The 18,762-nt window shown below is 30.9% G+C and overlaps 1 long non-coding RNA gene across 3 annotated transcripts in view; it reads left to right on the plus strand.

The window, feature by feature from the left end:
* The window catches only part of LOC124955835, a 31,519-nt gene extending 16,894 nt beyond the window's left edge, over nt 1–14,625 (plus strand). Inside the window, exons 2-4 of one of the 3 annotated variants that reach the window (XR_007102997.1) lie at nt 7,048–7,297; nt 10,302–10,678; nt 14,130–14,625. This is a non-coding gene — a long non-coding RNA (uncharacterized LOC124955835). The remainder of the gene's footprint in view (nt 1–7,047; nt 7,298–10,301; nt 10,679–14,129) is intronic. The other 2 variants (XR_007102998.1, XR_007102999.1) reach the window with 2 other exon arrangements.
* Nucleotides 14,626–18,762: the final 4,137 nt, after the last annotated feature.

Below are 18,762 nucleotides of genomic sequence, written 5' to 3' on the forward strand. Positions count from 1 at the left end.
TGTTTTTTTTTTCTTTTTTTTTTCTTTTTTCTTTTTTTTTTTCGAAAAGAATATCTATCATAAAATCTAGTCATAAAATTTGTAATTTTTATCAACGCCTGTATCGTCCGTCTGTTTACAATAAATATCAACGATAAATAAATTGCATTGATCGTTGCAAACTCATTCAGGATAAGAATGAATAATTCTAATTTAATTTTTACGATATATGAAACTTTTTCAAGTTAAAAATTTTATAATATATAGTAGGGTATAATTAGCTAGGTGACCGATCTAATTTGTACGGGATTGGTGTAATTAGGTGTAAACATAGTGACGGTAGAATTGTAGGATATCGTAATTCAAAATGGTTCAATAGTTTCGATCAAGCACCCTCGTTTGTCCGATTCGATAATAATCAATCGGACGTGCCCTGCTATTCGAGCTTACTGAATTCGAAATAATTTCGTCGTTCGTCCGACGATCAGGATAGACTAGCCCTTTTTTCCTTTCTCTCTTTATCTTTCATTCACGACCTTTATTCGTGGATGTTGCATTTCATATAGAGAATTTTCGAAGTATTTCTCTGTTTTCTCATTTCTTTTTATTTTTTTCATTTTTTTTTTTCCTTTCTTCATTGACACCAGACACATTGAATGAAATTATTTCTTATCTTTTTAAAGTAAACTTTTTATTTATTTATTTATTTATTTTTTTTTGTTTTTTTTTGTTTTTTTTTTTGTTTTTTTCTTCTTCCAAGAAATTCATAGGAGAGATGATTTTTGATGATGTCACTCTAGTGTATTATAAATTTCTAACATAACGCGTCTGTTCTTCTATGATTATAGCAGCACCTTGCAATATCTCATCGAAATTCCCAATGGACTGGTAGAGTCACTCGATATGCAAACAGAAGAAGAAAAAGGCGAGAGAGAGAGAGAGAGAGAGAGAGAGAGAGAGAGAGAGAGAGACGATTCAACGGAGTTTGTAGATAGAGAAAGAGAGAGAGAAAGAGAGGAAGAGGGTGTACATGGAGGGTGGAGACGGCCTCGGGGATGTACGTTTTGGTTCTGCCAGGAGCAGAGAGAGGGATGACAGAGAGAGAAAGAGAGAAAAGAGAGGGTGGGTCCAGGGTGTTACTAATTGGAGGGGTGACGAGGGAGGAAACCTTGTTATCTGTTAATTGCTGCGACCCTCCACGCAGTGTTTTGCATCGATAAGAAGTACTGGCACTCGAAATTTCCTCTCTTTCATTCTATTCTTTTCTTCAATCCCAGAACGACCACATTGGATTTCATGGTGTACATTCTGATCCCTCCCCCTCCAAACAAAGCTTTTTCCCTTAGCGAATGTCACTAGGCGTCACGAATTGCCGTCTCATAATCCTTATCTAGTTCTTTGTATTCGTTATGGTCGGTCTATCCACCAATTGACTTTGTGTTACTCTTTTTTAATGATTTTTTTTTTTTTTTTTTTTTTTTTTTTTTTTTTTGTCCCTGTTCGAAAATTCAAGATTACTTTCTCTTTATCTTGTTATCATTATTAAGATGATAAAGATTTGCTTGTATATTTTGTATTTCCTTTTTTCCCTTTATTTTTTTTTTTTTTCTTCCTTTTTCTTTTTCTTTTTTCTTATGTCATTCACCGAGTTCATATAATCGGACTCATCCCTAGGGAACACTTTGGTGTGCGCTTTGATAAACTCGACTCGGTCTTTACGTCCTCTCTCCTTCTTCTCTCTCTCTCTCTCTTTCTCTCCGTAGTCCTAGCACTACGAGGGGGTTGGTAAGTTTTCGATGGCTCCGGGGGTAGCAAAGAGGCCGAGGAACTCGTTTACTTCCAACCAACACCACAACACCCAATACCTTTGGCATCGTTAGGGCTTGCAAGGAGGAATCGCTTTGGGTTTGGGTGCTCGCTGAAATTTCTCGCGCCAATTTCTTCCTCGTCGAAACTACTGCGATCAAAGTCATCTTAAACGTGGCTTGAGAAAATCGTTCCAAGGGAATTCATCTTGGGGAAAGCGTGTCTGAATATATTCTTTTATTTCTTTGCTCAGCTCTGACGACGATTTTTTTTCTTTTCTCTTTCTTCTTTTTTTCTTTCCTCTTTTCCCCCCCCCCCCTCTCTTTTATTTTTTTTTTTTTTTTTTTTTTTTTTTTTTTTTTTTATGAAAGGAACGAACTCCAATGCTCGCTCCTCACGTTTTCCTTTTCCTTCTTTTTTTCTTCGTTGTACGAATACTCTTCAGGCTTTTTTCTTTTTTTTAGATTTCTTTTCGAGACCGATCGTACTCGATTAATAGCTCGCATTCATCCTAATTTTCTTCTGAAGCGTTCATTTCAGAGGGTTGCTGTCGCGATCTTTAAAAAGAAAACTCGTTAGTAAAGATATAATTTGTTCGATTCGTAAAAATCACCTTGGATATATTTTTATAATATTATCATGGCCATAATTTCATTTTGAAAGTTAAAAATGATTATTTCTTTTTTTTTCTTTTTTTTTTTTTTTTTTTTTTTTTTTTTTTTTTTTATTTATTTAAAATCGTTTTGTCACAAAAACTGATAAGGTAAATATAAAGGTAATTAAGTTTTGTAATTGCTATATGAACGGAAGCATAAATTTAAAAAGATTTTTTTTTTTTTTTTTTTTTTATATTGTTTCTTTGAAGAAACAAAATTTTATTCACTATAGCGTTGATCAAATTTGTCGAAATTAATTTGTATTATCTATCGAAATTATTTCCTTGTATTGAATTATAACAAAATTATTTCCTCTTTTTCATGGTGGCCATAATATCACGTCGTGACACCATTACGTCCAACGAGGAAAGTTTTGCAGAAAGAGAAAAGAGCGGCGAGGAAAGGATGAACGTTGTTTCCTACTTCTCTGAGCAAACACCGGCAAATCGAACAAATTGGCAAACAGTTGGTGATGCGCAACCGTGCGAAGCAATTACGGATTTTGCGTGAACGCCACGTCGCGCAAACTCTTTGTAGGAGGGCGAATAGGAGAAAGAGAGAGAGAGAGAGAGAGAGAAAGAGAGAGTTTTCCACTGGTTAAACCATTGGCGTAGGCAACATTTGTAAAAAAAGTATCTACAATATATAATCGTTATTAACTTTTTATAATATTGTCACATAATTATTATTCCTTTTTTTTTTTTTTTTTTTTTTTTTGTGTGCGTCAAATAATCAATAATTAACAAATGTAATCTCTTTCTATTCCAATGGAAATTTGTTATTACGATAAAAATTTATTTTATTACAAATAATGTCAATTATCATAAAGCATATTTATTAAGCTTGTTAATTTAAATTTATATTGATTTTAATTCTCTTTATTTTCATTATACAAACACACATACACACATGTGCGCGCGCACACACATACAGGCATAGAGATAATTTGAATAATTATCTCAATTAAATTTCATTTTTTAAATGCATGGAACTATTCTTTTTTTTTTATCTCAAATATTAATAAATGATTTATATCAATTTCTGATAATTTTTCATCAGACTTTGATGTCTACGCCAATGAGACACGCAGAGAGTTTGAACCTGCTCGGAGCCGAAAGCGGGTTGTACGGTAATTGGAGAGCACAACGCCGGGGAACCACGCTCGCGTTTCTAATGAGACGACCGAGAACTTGACCCCCAACGAATAGGAGAATACCTATTCGTTCTTCTTCCCTATGGAAGATTTATATGGGATTTTTTATAAAGTAAATCATTGACAAACATTTTCGAAAAATGTTTTTTTTTACTTTGATAAACGATCATGCCAATGAAATCACTTTGAAACATTTTTATTTATTGATTTCTAAAGCAAACGAGACGTAACCAATCACGTTAATGTCCATTAGCGAACGAAAATGTTTGCTAATTACAACGAACTCGTTGTCTTTGGGGAATGCTCTCTGAGTACTTTACTTTAATTCACTAGTGTAATTATATACATATATATGTATATATATATATATATTTTTTTTTCTTTTCCGTAGAACTTCGATGAGCAATTAGACAGAACGACCAGAATGAGATGATATTGCCAGGGTTAGAATGAATAAGAGAGAAAGGGCCAAAGATATCTCGTAGGGGATTCTAACGCAACCCTTCAATTATACACGTAGCGTACGTTTTTATGCTGGCAGGTTTACTTTACGCCATTAGCAATTCGATATCCTCGAGAATGGAATACAAGTAAAAACTCCTTTTCGTATCATGTTATCACTGTTATATCAAAATAATCGTTCGATAAAGATTCATTTATACGTGTCTTTTTTTTTTTTTTTTTTTTTTTTTACAAATAACGAAGATTCTAGAGAAAACGAAAAATCATTATTAGTGCATTTTATGTGGGAAGAAAAATTCGTGGATTTTTTTAGGAGTGCGTCTGTCAACTGATCACCGACGAACTGCTCGTTTGCTCAACTCTCTTATTTGCGAAGCATCCTCAGGGGCAACTTCAGAAGTTTACGCTTAATCACGAAATGGACTGGGATTGGAAATGGCAAACTCGCTTCTCTCTCTCTCTCCTCTCTCTCTCTCTCTCTCTCTCTTTCTCTCTCTCTTCTCGTTTGTTGATATCTACGAGTTAGCAACGAGCTGGTGGGGGAGAGTTTAGTTAGCGACACTCACGAGTTGTCATTTCGCTTTGAAGTTGGCCGAGCAGAGCTCTTCTAGCTTGCTGCAACTCTTCTTCCCTTGATCATGCTTATTAGCGAAAGTGGAAGAACGACTGGCGATAGGTCGAACTTGAGTTATACATTTTTTTTCTGCTCGATACGAGAAATCTCATCTCTCGTGTTGGTGAAACGACGCGTATGAACGACTTCGATCGAACTAACTTTTCAATATCAGTACTATTCACGTACGGTCTCTCTTTATGGTGTCATCCTCTTTAACCGCATCCTCTTGGCTTCTCTCATAGAGAAAAAGAGAGAGAGAGAGAGAGAGATTTGGTTAATACATATATATATATATATATATCCCGAATATTAAATAACGCGAAAATTAACTTATTCCATTTCTAAGTCTCTAACTCGCGTGTGAAAATCTACATTAATCGATATTATTATATTTCATTTATTCGAGAAATTTTTGCCGTGGAATCATTTTTTTTATCCCGCTTATCATTTTGACGAATTATCTTGATTTTTTTCTTTTCTTTCTTTTCCTTTTTCTTCTTTTTTTTTTTTTTTTTTTTTTTTTTTTTTTTTTTTTTTTTTTTTTTTAAAGATTTCAATCGTATTCGTTTAATATTACTCAACACATTTTCATATGTATTTTATACATTATTTTGAAAATTCAATGAACTTGCGAGCTTATCATTATGAAAAGGTTTAGAACTGGTTTAACGCGTAAAAATTCGTCCAAGAATAATTTTCTACGATAACGTGAGTTAAAGTAATACTCGTAATGGTCGTGTTTTATGGTTCTTTTTATTGTACACGAAATAGCTACTTAAAAGAAGTTTGTTGGACCATATAGTGTATATATGCAAGACCATTATCGATCGACGACGAAATTTCTTGGAAATTGAGTTACTAATTTATCGTATACGTACGTACCATACGTTCGTCGATAAAGAACTTGACCTTACGAGATTGTTATTACTATAATTTCAAGCGTTAATATTATTAAAATGAAAGAAATCTTTGTCGATTGAATTTTTTTTTTTTAAATAAATCTTATCAAAAAAGAATTCCAGATAAATCGAGAATAATGATGGAGAAAAAGGAGTGAAAAATAGAAATATAGAAAAGAAATTCGGATCATTGAATATAACAGAGCTAAACATAGAGTTTCCGCTTGGTATAATAGATCGAATGGTGGTATGGCAGATGGCACGTGACTCATACATAAAACGTGGCCCGCAAGGCACCCCTCAGGGGTCAGAAATGATTCGTAAATAAATTAGCTCGCTATCGGAACTCAAGATAACGCGTTATTTATGGACCGCTCGTGACGGTGCACCCTTTTCACCTAAGCTACGAGGTAAAAGAAGAGTGGAAAAGGCCTGCGGACAAGAAGCATCAGTAACAGCAACAGCAATAGCAATAGTCAATTGTAACAACAGCATCAGCAGCAGCAGCAGTAACAACAGCATCAGCATCAGCAGTAGCAGTACCTATAGTAGTAGTAGTAGTAGTAGTAGTAGTAGTAGTAGTAGTAGTAGTAGTAAGTAGTAGTAGTAGTAGTAGTAGTAATAGCAGCAGGTGGAGAAAAGCCTGGCTATCGTGGTTGCTCCGTTTAATGGGATACATGAAGGGCTCGAATACCACGGGCTTGGCCAGGTGGAATAAGCGAAGCCGCGGCTTTACCATGTTCAACGCCTTTGACCTAAGCCGATTTTCCATCGGTGTATATAATATCATGCACGCGCGCGCACTCTTATGTGTGTTATATATATATATATATCGCTGATATTTAAAGCTAACATAATCTATCGAAAATATCTTGAGTATGATTCAATGAACCATTAAATATACCGTTTATGACTTAATAGGATCAATAATTTACTAATCTCCGTTAGAGAGAGAAAGAGAAAGAGAAAGAGAGAGATTAGATATTAATAGATAAAATTATTAAATTGATTTACTCGAGTGTTAAGTGTTTTACGATCGAGTACACTTATGTATCATATAAAATATCTGAATCCTTTGATTATGTAAAAAAAAAAAAAGGAAAAAAAAAAAAAGATTGTTCGCGTTGATGCGATCTATATTATTTTTTTCTTTTCCTTTTCTTTTTCCTTTTCTTCTTATTTTCTTTTTTCTTTCTTTTCTTTTTTTTTTTTTTTCGTAGATACCCGCTTTAGGAAGGTTCGTTAATTGATAGGTGGGCGTGGTGTGTTGTATCTGGTTTGCTGATCGATACGCCAGGAATACGGCCACGTATTCCATTTCCAAGTTTTATCCTTGTTTCTTTCATTTCTTTTCTTTTCTTTTTTTCTTTTTCTTTTTCTCTTTCTCTTTCTTTTTTCCTTTCTATTTCATATTCTCGTATTTATTATTGGCTATATAAGTTTTCTTTTGTAATGATTATTTCTTTCTCTGCTTAGATAAAAGAAAGGTGTTTGACGGAGCAGAGAAAATAAGGAGGCAATAATTCAAAAAAGAAAGGATAGAATGAGAAAGAGAGAAAGGAGACTTTGAAGGGTGTAGAAAAAAAAAAAAGGAAAAAAAAAAAAATCAAAGGCTTTTGGTGGTTCTTCTCGTTTCGTAAAATAAGACCGAAAATCCAATATAAAAGCAATATCTGAAGTGACACGGCGAACAGCACGACGGAGTTCCTCTCTCGCCCTATCAACGGTACTTTCTCTCCTTTTTTTTTTATCCACTTTACTTGCATCTTTCTCTCTGTTTCTCTCTCTCTCTCTCTCTCTCTCTCTTTCTCTTCCTTTCTCTTTCTCTTACATCATACACCTATAATACTCTTTTCTTCCGTTTAGGAGACTTCCAAGCGCCCTCGATTCGAGGAAGCAATTTTCTTATGGACGTCTGCAGCTCTTCGTCTATTCGCTTTTACTTCTTATATATATATATATATATATATATATATATATATATATATATATATATATTATATATGTATGTACATTCTCAACCTTCTCTCATATTTATGTATGTATGTACCTATGTGAAATATGTATATATTCACGCGTGATATGATTTACGAGTTGCTTTCTTACCACATTAACAAGATCGTTAATTTGTATCTTAAACGCGTCGCGTCACGTCAAATTTTTTTGCCCGTTGTTTTGTATTAATTAAATACAATATTTGTAATTATTGGATTTTTATTTGTCGGACTAACGTAGAATACGATTTATTTCTGATCGTTATTAAAATATTTCTTTCTGATTAATTTCTTTTTTTTTTTTTGTCCCCCATGTTTTTTCTTTTCTTTTTTTTTTTTTTTTTTCTTTTTTTCTTTCTTCTTTTATCCGTACGACCTCGAACAACATAGATTTCGATGTTCGAATAGCGGTCATCGAGTAAGCTAAATCGTACTCTTCTCGTGTTATATTTAGAAATCTATATCGTTTTTCTTCACCTACTACTCCCAACAACAACGAGAAAATCTTTAGTCTCGTCTATGTCAGAGGGTGGGGGAGGGGGGATAGACTTATTTTAGCAATTTGAACTCAATGTGATTATAAGTACGAACGAGTATTAGATGAAAATATATTATTAGTTTATTAATTTAAATATTAGTATTAATTTTTCTTTTATATTTCTCTCGGTATATTTTCTCTTTCGACATTTCAAATATATAATATTTATCTATGAAGAAATTCAATAAATATATGAATTTAAGAAATGAGTTAGTCAATGTACGACGAATCTATGATATAGTTAATCAATATATAATCAAATTCTACGATGAAGTTAGAAATGAATTAGAAATAGTCGTATGTTACAGAATAGAAACTGAGTTTGTGATTACTTCATTCTCGTTTACGAAAGTTTTGGGAAAGATCACGTGTGTTTCCGGTTAGTTCAAAGCCTCTTTCTCTCTCTCTCTCTCTCTTTCTCTCTCTCTCTTTCTCTTTCTGTGGGATGGGAAATACTTTTTCCTGACGGATCTTCGCTTTTCCATCATTCGCACCACGAAGCTTCTTCCTCGAGCTTATCCCAAGGGAATTTATCACCATAATTTCTTTCTTTTTTTTTTCTTTATTTTTCTTTTTCTTTTTTTTTTTTTCTTTTTTTTTTTTAGATTGAATTTCGTAAAAGCTATAGAACGTTATCCGCGAGAAAAAGTGACGTTAAACCTTTTATATAGAACTATGAGATAACTCATTAGTCAAGAGATAATGATGTTTTGTCGGTATATATAATTTCGTATATCAATTATATATAGTATGTTATATAATATATTATGGTATAAGTATAGTATTGAGTATATTATACTACAATACATCGTATCGGTTATGTAATAATATATTGTAGATTTCGTTTGTATTATTCTTTTGGTTTTTTTTCTTTTTTTTTTTTTTTTTTTTTTTTTTTTTTTTTTTTTTTTTTTTTTTTTTTCCTTGTAGGATTAGAAAATATATAATTATTTAGATGTTAATTTGTATTTACGAATCTTTTAAAAGGAAGAATAATAATATTTATTTATCTCTCTTTTTGTTTTTTGTTTATTTCTTTTCTTTTTTTTTCGATTGATCTGAAAATATTCTTAACGAAAGTAATAGAATTTTTTGTTTCTCGTTTTTTTTTTTTTTTTTTTTTTTTTTTCGTTTTTCTTTCTCAGATAGATCCTTCTTTGTATCTGTTTAAAATCTCTTTCTCTTTTTGTCAGCGTTGCTTGCTGCTTGCTTTTATCTTCGTTGGCTCGCGTCACTGTCGCGTTGGTAACGAGATTTTATCCAAAGCCGGCTACGTGTCATTTACATATATCGCCTGAAGGCGGCTTCTACCACACAGCTTTTTATTTTTCTCTCTCTCTCTCTTTCTCTTTCTCTCTCCCCCCTCTCCCTCTCTTTCTCATCTCTTTACGGCGATTTCGAGGGTGCGCTAGGAGATGGCCGTCGATTTACATTTACAAGCAAGACTTTTGCGAAAAGGAGCTGATACGAATTTAACTGGGCAAGAAATGGAAAAATAAATGCAAAAAGTTTATCGATAAGAAAGAAAAAGAAGAAAAATTTAAGGAAAAATATTTCTTCGTTATATTTTTGAATAGTTTCGTAACAATACTATACGAATAGAAATTAGAAAAAATGATTACTGTAAGCCCATTGTAATATTGTAATTATCGATTGTAATTAACGATAAAATATTTATAATGTGTATTAGTCGTAATGCTTCGTGTAAGACACGATGATCATTAAATAATTATATCGTAGATTCAAACATATAGACAAATCGTAATTGTCAATCACGGAATCAAATGAAATATTGTTCAATATTATCATATAATGGATGTGGTTAATTAATATTTACTAATAATAATAATAATAATAATGATAATAATAATAATAACTTAATCACACGTTCGATAATTACTATGACATTGATCGTTGCGATTATATATTCTTTATGATTAACAATCATATCCGATAATAATTATACGTAATTATTATTAACTTGTTTACTTGTTTGCGTAGAAAATATTAGCCCATTATCTATTCACAATTTTTAATTTAGCGTTTCACCTTATCGATTAGTTATTTTTTTATTATTTTTTTCTCTTTTATTTTTCTTTTTTTAAGATAATCGAAGACTTCATTCTTCGTCGTTTTCGTCATCGTGTCGTTTTCGTCATCGTATCATTTTCGTCATTGTCGTTTTCTTTTTATTCAAGAAGAAGAACAACAAACGAACGCACCAGAGATAGAAATTGATCGATAAGGGATAAGGAACAAAGTGACGACTTACCGTAGGTGGACAAGACGAGCTGTCCCTGGAGAGACTACCGAGAGTCACCAGCAAACGACGCGGGGCCCCCAACACCGACTCTCGCCATCCCTCTAAAAAGAAAAAGAAAAAGATAAATAGCTCAAGAGAAAATTGCATTATTTATCGGCTGACATATTTCACGATATTTGGTTCTGCATTATCCATTTTGATGAATGATAACACTTGAAGGAATAATAAATAAAAATGCAATAATTTTTTAAAGTGAATTAAACGCAAAAATGTTCATCCATTATTGAACGTGAATATATAACTTTTAAAAAAGTTAAGTAATGAACCCTATATTATTTTTATATATTTTAATATTTATTATTATTACACATTTCAATATACATATTTTTATATTGAAAAAAATTAATGTTGACCATCGTCTAGAACAAAGTATATGAATAATTTCAAAGATAAAAGATAAAAATTGTGCATTAATGTTTTACATTTGCAAAGATAATATAATATCATTGATAAATTTCTCATCTTTTAGTAGATAATTTTAAAGATATTTTGAAATATTCTTTTATTTGACACGAACTTTCAACTTTAAGAAAGTTAAATATCCCTGATCGTAAAGTATAATACGAGTAGGCGTGGAAGAACGTAGGTTACGACAGGCCACAGGGGAGTTTCATATTGCTGGATTAAGTGTTAAACTTCCATCTTCGACTTTACCTCTGTTTCTCTCTCTCTCTCTCTCTCTCTCTCTCTCTCTCTCTCTCTCTCTTTCTCTCTTTCACCCTCGTGATCGTTATCTTCTATCTCTTACTTTCTCTGTTGTGTCGGTCGCGTCTTAAACCAACTAAAGTTATGGGTGCGACTTTCATTAAACGGCTTGATGACGGATCGCTTTGTCTCTTTCGTATTAACGACACTTCCCGAAAGTACCAAATTCTGTCTGATATTAAGGAACAGTTTCATACCCTTCCTTACAAGATTTCCACTGTTACGATTTATTTGTTTGCTCGTTGTCTTAAAGAGGAACGTGAAATTGTTGAGAAATTTGAATGAAATTAAATCATCGAGTAATGATTTCATAAGATTTATCAGTCGAATAATATAAATAATTTCATTTGCAATAAGAATTATTAACAATGAAATATATTATTAGCATTTTGTAAAGTGTATGAATGTATAATACGTATTGTTGAATGGAATGAATGGATGTGTGTATGCATGCGCAAAAAAGAAAGAGAGAGAGAGAGAGAGAGAGAGAGTGAGTCTGCAATAATAATGTTACAATATATCCTTAGAATGGGCTCGTTGCGTGGCCACTAACCAACCTCCGAATTAATAAATCTCAATTACGTAAGTTAATATAGGAAGGGGTAATTCTGTCCCCTAGTCTTTGTCAGGGATGTTGAGGGTGAAGGTATCTCTATCGGTCATTGTTATCGAATCCGTAACGATCGGGTTTGTAAATGACGTTAAATATTTCCTTATTTGTTATTAAAAAAATTCTTTCATTTATTTATTCACTTATTTATTTATTTTATTTATTTATTTATTTATTTTCAGGAAAAAGAAATTGAATCGCAAATGCGAAAGCCATAGGAAAAATTTTAGTAACGATAAAAGGAAAAAACACATTCGTCCTGATTAAAACTGACATTTCTAGTATCTCCAACAGGCAATACAATGTGTGTGTGTGTGTGTGTGTGTGTGTGTGTGTGTTTATATATATAATACATTACGAAAAATGTGAGTGTGTATGTGTGCGTTGAATACAGATGCGTGTCTTTCTCTCGTTTGCGCGTCGAATTAAAGCGAAATAAATCATAAATATTAAACGAGGCTTTCAGTCGCGGGATTACAGGGGTCGTAGCCCTCTGTAGTCCCTCTGTGGCTCTCTCTCTCTCTCTCCCTTTTCTAACCACCCCCCCCCGCCCTGTCCGGATATGATGGTTGGAGCCCTTCCTTCCTACCTCAGGGAGACTACCCAAAGAATTTCAATGACAATGGAACCTAACGGAGACATCTCGCACATTCTGTGTATGATCACTGACCATTATTGAGAAGAATCTTCTTTAATGGAATCAAGTGTTCGAACTTGTTCAACAAGTTATTATATTATTTGTTCATTCGCCCTAAAATATTGGTAGATAAAATTTTCTTTTTTTCTTTTTTTTTTTCTTTTTTTTTTTTTGTTCTTGGCCATATGCAACAGTGGTCACTGGGGGTACATTGAGAAGAAAAATAGAAAGTTTATTAAAGGAAAAGAAAAAAAAGAAGAAGAAAAAAAGAAAAATTAGATTACTAGATTATATTAGAAGGAAATTACGTTATAATAATATTACGGTATATTGAAAAGAAGTATGAGCGTTAATGTATATTTAAAAAAAAAAAAAAAAAAAAAAAAAAAAAAAAGAAAAAAGAAAAAAATTATATAATATTACAGCGTGTTATTAAGAAATTCAAATATTACAGTATATGTTATATATTAACAAGAAAATTAATTAATTCGAGACATAGAGAAAAGATATAATTATATGCCACGTAGAAATTATAGATTATTATGTAGAATATTTTCAAAATTGGAATATTAGAATTTTAATGATAATTAATTATTAATACATATTCAAATATAAACATAAATGATAGGAGTTGTATTTAATAATACAAATGTAAAATAAAAGTGAAGACTTTTGAGTGAAAAGAAAAGAAAAGAAAGAAAGAAAGAAAGAAAGAAAAAAGAAAAAGTAAAAGAAAGAAGAAGAAAGAAAAATTGTAAAATTTATTTTCAACATGATAAATACACGTTTCGTGTTTGCATCGCGTAGAGTTGCTTTAATTAGGGAAAACATTATTTAATATTGACGTGGCGAGATTCACCTGCAATCGAACCAGGCGAAATAATTGATTATGCTGCATATGATGCGGTCTAACGACGATTACGTGCAATATGGTTTCGTGAGTCGCGAATCGGAGCCGCCTGCGCCTTCTTAATTACGAAATCAGAACTTTCTAAACTCGGTACGCTATGTCGAGTGGAATCATTCGAGCGAGACTTGAATAGAGAAAGACTAATCCTTCTTTTCAAGTCTGTCTCTCTTTCTCTCTTTGTTTCTTTCTTTTAACTCGATTAACCAATACATTAATTCAGAAAAAAGAATTTTTTATGAGAGAGAAAGAGAGAGAGAGAGAGAGAGAGAGAGAAATAGACTTATCTTAAATTCATCGACATTTTTTCTAATTTCTATTCTATGTAACGTTGTCGAAAAGTATACATAGTTTTTATCGATCAGCTCGCCTCGTTTAAGTTTAGAACTTTTTAATCCAATCGAGATAATCTAAGTTAACTTTCTGAGAAACGAGATCAACTACTTTCGACCTTTTTCAATAAGACGCGATCTTTTTCAAATTACCTTGAATAAATTTATTATTCGTTCGATAATATATTATATAGTATATGTATATATATATATATATATATATATATATATATATATATTTAAATTATATAATTTTTAAAATAATTAAATAAATTATTCTTAGTTATCGTAGCATCTAACATTAATACAAACTATAGTGTGTATATATATATATATAGATTTAAATTATATGGTTTTTAAAATAATTAAATAAATTATTTTTAGTTATCATAGCATCTAACATTAATACAAACTATAATGTATACATATATATATATATATATATATATATATTTTTTTTTTTTTTTTTTTTTTCATTTAGGTTTATATCTAATTAAATCGATTTCTTTCAGATTCAAAAAAGGAATTTCCAATGGAATACGTTATTCACCCTGATGCCTTTTGAAGATAAAACGTTCGAATCGATCTTATTCTGGAAGAATTCGTACGTTGCAGCAGATCCGTCTATAAGGGCAAAGTAGGAAGTAAGAAAAGGGCAGTGGTAAGGGAAGAAGGAACGAAAAAAAAGAAAAAAAAAAAAGAAGGAAAGGAGAAAAAAAGGTTCGATGGTCGTTCGTAGGAAATCCTCATTCCCAATCCCGAAGGAACGAAATGGCTTGATTAACTGACGACGCGTCGTTACTGCGGCCAAGCCTCTGCTGTACTTCGTAGTATTGCCCTATAGGGCTCGAACCAAGGAGTTCTCGTAGCAGTATTCGAAGGGTGCCTCAAGGCAAAAAGAAAATGGAAAGGGGCGTACCAAGCTGGTCCTTTATTCTACTTTGCACGATCACGTTCGCGGTTTTTTTTACGCCTGATAAAAAGAGCTTTGCCTCATTTCTTTTTTCTTTCTCCTTTTTTTTCTTTTTTTTTTTTTTTTTTTTTTATTTTTCTTTTTTAATCTTTTACCAAAAAAAAAGACCTTACTGTTAAAAAAGAAAATTTGATGCAATATATTTTTATAAGGGATTAAAAGATCATGTCATTTGTTTAAGCAAAAAAACGTAAGATTGATTATTTATTAATATTTGGCCACGATGAAGCTGATAATAATTTATTCATTCATTATTATGATTTTATGGAAAGAAAAAAAAAAAAAAAGAAATCACAAATAACAGCCTCGATAAGTTTAATTATCTTCAAATCGTATATTAATCATTTAATATATATTTCCGAGTATATTCAATATATAATTAAGAATAATTTATATCGATCCAATAGCCAATGAGAAGATAAGGTAAGGTTAAACAACAAAGTAGCATAACAACATCGTATCCTCACTTTTTTCTTTATATAATAAATTCTGACGTGTAGATCTCTCACAAGCATATGGGGGAAACGTTAATGCCATTTTATGACCAGGCTGATAGCCGTAACGCAACATGGTGCCCCATGGTAAACCTCATCATCTTCCTGGTAGTTGAGAGAAAGACAAAAAAAAAAAAATAAAAAGGGGGAGGGAGATGGATTGTGAGGAAAGGGGAGATGTGCTTTAGGGGATGTTTTAGTTAGAGAAAGAGAAAGATAATGGAAGTAACCATCTCTAGATGATGACGTTCGCTACGACTTTGTTGTTCTATGTGTTTTAGCGAATCGTCTTACGTTATTCATAAGGACGAAGGGAAAGCTTGAAAGCACATGGGCGTGTATATACGATCATGTTTAAATCTTCGAGATTCGTAAGAAAAAAATATTTGTTTTTCTCTTCTTAAAAAATGTATATCTTTATTATTTAAATAAAAATAAATGAAACTCAGATATATCTAATAATCAATTCTACGTTTGAAGATAATTAAACGAAATTAATTTTAAGAAACATATATGTGTGTTTGTGTGTGTGTGTATATTTATATTTACTTATATTAATTTTTAAATATTAAAATACAATATTAAGACATCTTTCGCCATGCTAAAAGTCGTACTTAATAATAATAATAATAATAATAATTTAATAATAAATAATAATAATTTGTATAATATTTTCACAGGATTGTTCGTAATAATTTGGCATGGTTCGTTTATTATTTTCGCAAGACGAAGCCAAGCATAGAAACAACGAGAAATTATCTGGATGCTTATCGCTCAGGAAGCGTCAAACGAGCACACTTCCGGTTCGCGGGTTAAAGCATTTCCTATTCCTTCGAGAGTCGTCAACCCTTTTGCACTACGAGTGAGCAGAGAGAGAGAGAGAGAGAGAGAGAGAAAGAAATATCACGTAGGAGGTGAGCTTTACGAAGGGTAAAGGGCAACAATGCCATGAGCAAGTACTCGAGCATCAACCTTTGTCTGAAAATTTCTCTCTCTCTCTCTCTCTCTCTTTTTTTTTTTTTTGTTCCTTTTGGCATCCCTTTCCTTCTTGAAGGGTGCAGTCTATCTCAACCCTCGCTATGTTCACAGTCTACAATTGCTCTACCTTTTCAGTAACCACGAAGGTTCACATATTTATATTATATGGGTGTGTGAACATTGAACGAGTTCGTTCACGCTCGATTATTTTCATGAAGCGTTGAAAATACGAGAACTCCTTTCGAGTTTCACCTGACCTCTTTTTTAGTAAAAATTCTCGGCCTAGAGTATAATCAAGTAAATAAAAAAAAAAAAAAGAAAAAAAAAAGAAAAAAAAAGAAATATTCTTACTTAATTTTAATATTTATCATGATTTCTTTTTTTTTTTTCTTTTTCTTTTTTTTTTTTTTTTTTTTTTTTTTTTCTTTTGGATAAAATTCAATGGAAAAATATTAAGTTCATTCATATATTGGATCTTTTATCCCTTATTTCAAATAAATGATATAAAATTTGCAATAATTTTAATACAAATTTAAACAATTTCATGATATATTTGTTTTCTTATTGCAAAAGAAAAGGAAAAATTCAATTTTAAATATTATTAACAAAATCGATTTTTTCTTTTTTTTTTTTTTTTTTTTTTGTTTTTTTTTTTTCATTATTATTGTTGCAATATATTAAATGAACAAAGAATAAATTACATTTGATAATAATATTTGTTTTAAGTCTTTACGACTTTTTAGTACCGAAGGTATTGTCTTTGAAAGATTTCCATTCTTATAATATAACTGTTCTTAGTAATGGTGTACTATAGTAAGGCAACGTAAATTCTAGGAATTTATATAGGTCAGTGTGTCACATCGAACCAGTTTGAATGAAATTATGTAAGCCAATAGGTCAAAGTAAAACATTTTCTATTTACTTGGAAGTATCGTCGAAACTATAAGTCATAGAGACTTGAATCAAATACTATTTTAAAGGGGTAGAATGTTATCTATTTTTTTTTTTGCAACGCATTATTGCAATAAATAATTACAAATTTTTTATAAACAATTTTCATAAACAAATTTCTAACGAACTAGATTGATTTTATTTCGTCAGAAAAATGTTAAATATATTTTTTATCTACATAATTATTAATATGAATTATGTAAAAAAAAAAATAAAAGAAATTATTTATACATATTTATTTATAAAAAAAAAAAAAAAACAAAAAAGATTCAAACATTATTTATTAATCAACTTGATACTATAATACTCTATGATGAAAATTAAAATATTACTTGTCAACTAACTCAATGTTGTTTATATTTCAGGTATGAAAATAAGCAGAGGAAGAGAATACATGAGATGAAAAGAGAAAGACAATGATATACGTCCATGTGTGTGTGTGTGTGTGTCGTTTCAAGGGACGATTTTGTCGTTTCACCAGCTCATTTTTCCAAGACGATGTACCAATTTCTTTTCTCCTCTGTCTTTCACCCTCGTCGGCTAGACCAGAGACACGATCTCATTTTATCTTTTCGACCCCTTACACGATCCACGTTTGTTACAAGCCCTCCCCCTCCTCTCCAAAAAAGCTCGACCACTATGCCACCATCGTGGTATAGTCATCGTCGCTACCGTAGCTCTTTACTCTTATACTCTCATTCATCCCTCTATCGTCTATACCCTCTCGCGGTCTTGTTCGAGGGTGGCTATCCTATACTCCAAGTCCGATCGACGGTAGATAGAGCACGTCGATTCAAGAAGACACTTGAACGTGCACAACTTTAGACTTTCTTCTTGTTTTTTCTCTTAATGTCATTGTCTCTTTTCTTAAGTAGATTTTGTCTTTTAAAATTGTTCTAAACGATGATCTATCATGATACATAATATAGAATATTTATATATATATATATATAAAATCATTTTATGTGTATATAAAATCATAATGTAGAATATTTTTCATTGTTAAATAATTTTAAAACATTTTAGTTTGTAGATTATTATATAATGTAATATATATGTACTTGAGAAAATTATATTATTTATTTTTATTTAAAATATGACAGAGAAATTATTCATCGATTTTTCGATTTTATATTTTCAATTGTTGTTTTAAACATTGATTTATGATAATCTATTATGAAATATAACAGAATATTTTTAATTGTTAAATAATTTCCATCATATTAGGTTGCAGATCATTATGAGGGTATAATAGAAAATTATGAATTGAATTTGTGTTCAACATATGAAAGAAATTATGCTATAATTTAATATATAATACATCATTATTAAAAATGAAATTTAATGATAATTCTCTTCAGAATTCTGCTAAAATCATAATATTTTCTAAATGTTTGTGTTTGTATATTTTTGTTTATTATAAAAACAAACTTAGTGAGTCAAATCTAATAAAGTTGTACTCATAATTTACTCAACATAGTAAAAAGTAATTCAGAGTTATTAAAAAATTCTTCATTCTATATAATTATTAAATAATAGACATAAAATAAACACATTTTTAAAAATATATTTAAAAATATTACAGATTATTAAAACAAAATAGTCATCCTTGTAATAGCTCAGTCTTTTAATTATAATTTAATATTTTAAATGTTGAAAATTATGTTATAAATATTATTAATAATTTATGATAAATATTCAAAATGAGTCGATTGAAAAAATTCATATTTATTTTTTACATTTCAATGA

This window comes from Vespa velutina, chromosome 19 (assembly GCF_912470025.1).
Source record: "Vespa velutina chromosome 19, iVesVel2.1, whole genome shotgun sequence".
Classification (NCBI taxonomy): domain Eukaryota; kingdom Metazoa; phylum Arthropoda; class Insecta; order Hymenoptera; family Vespidae; genus Vespa; species Vespa velutina.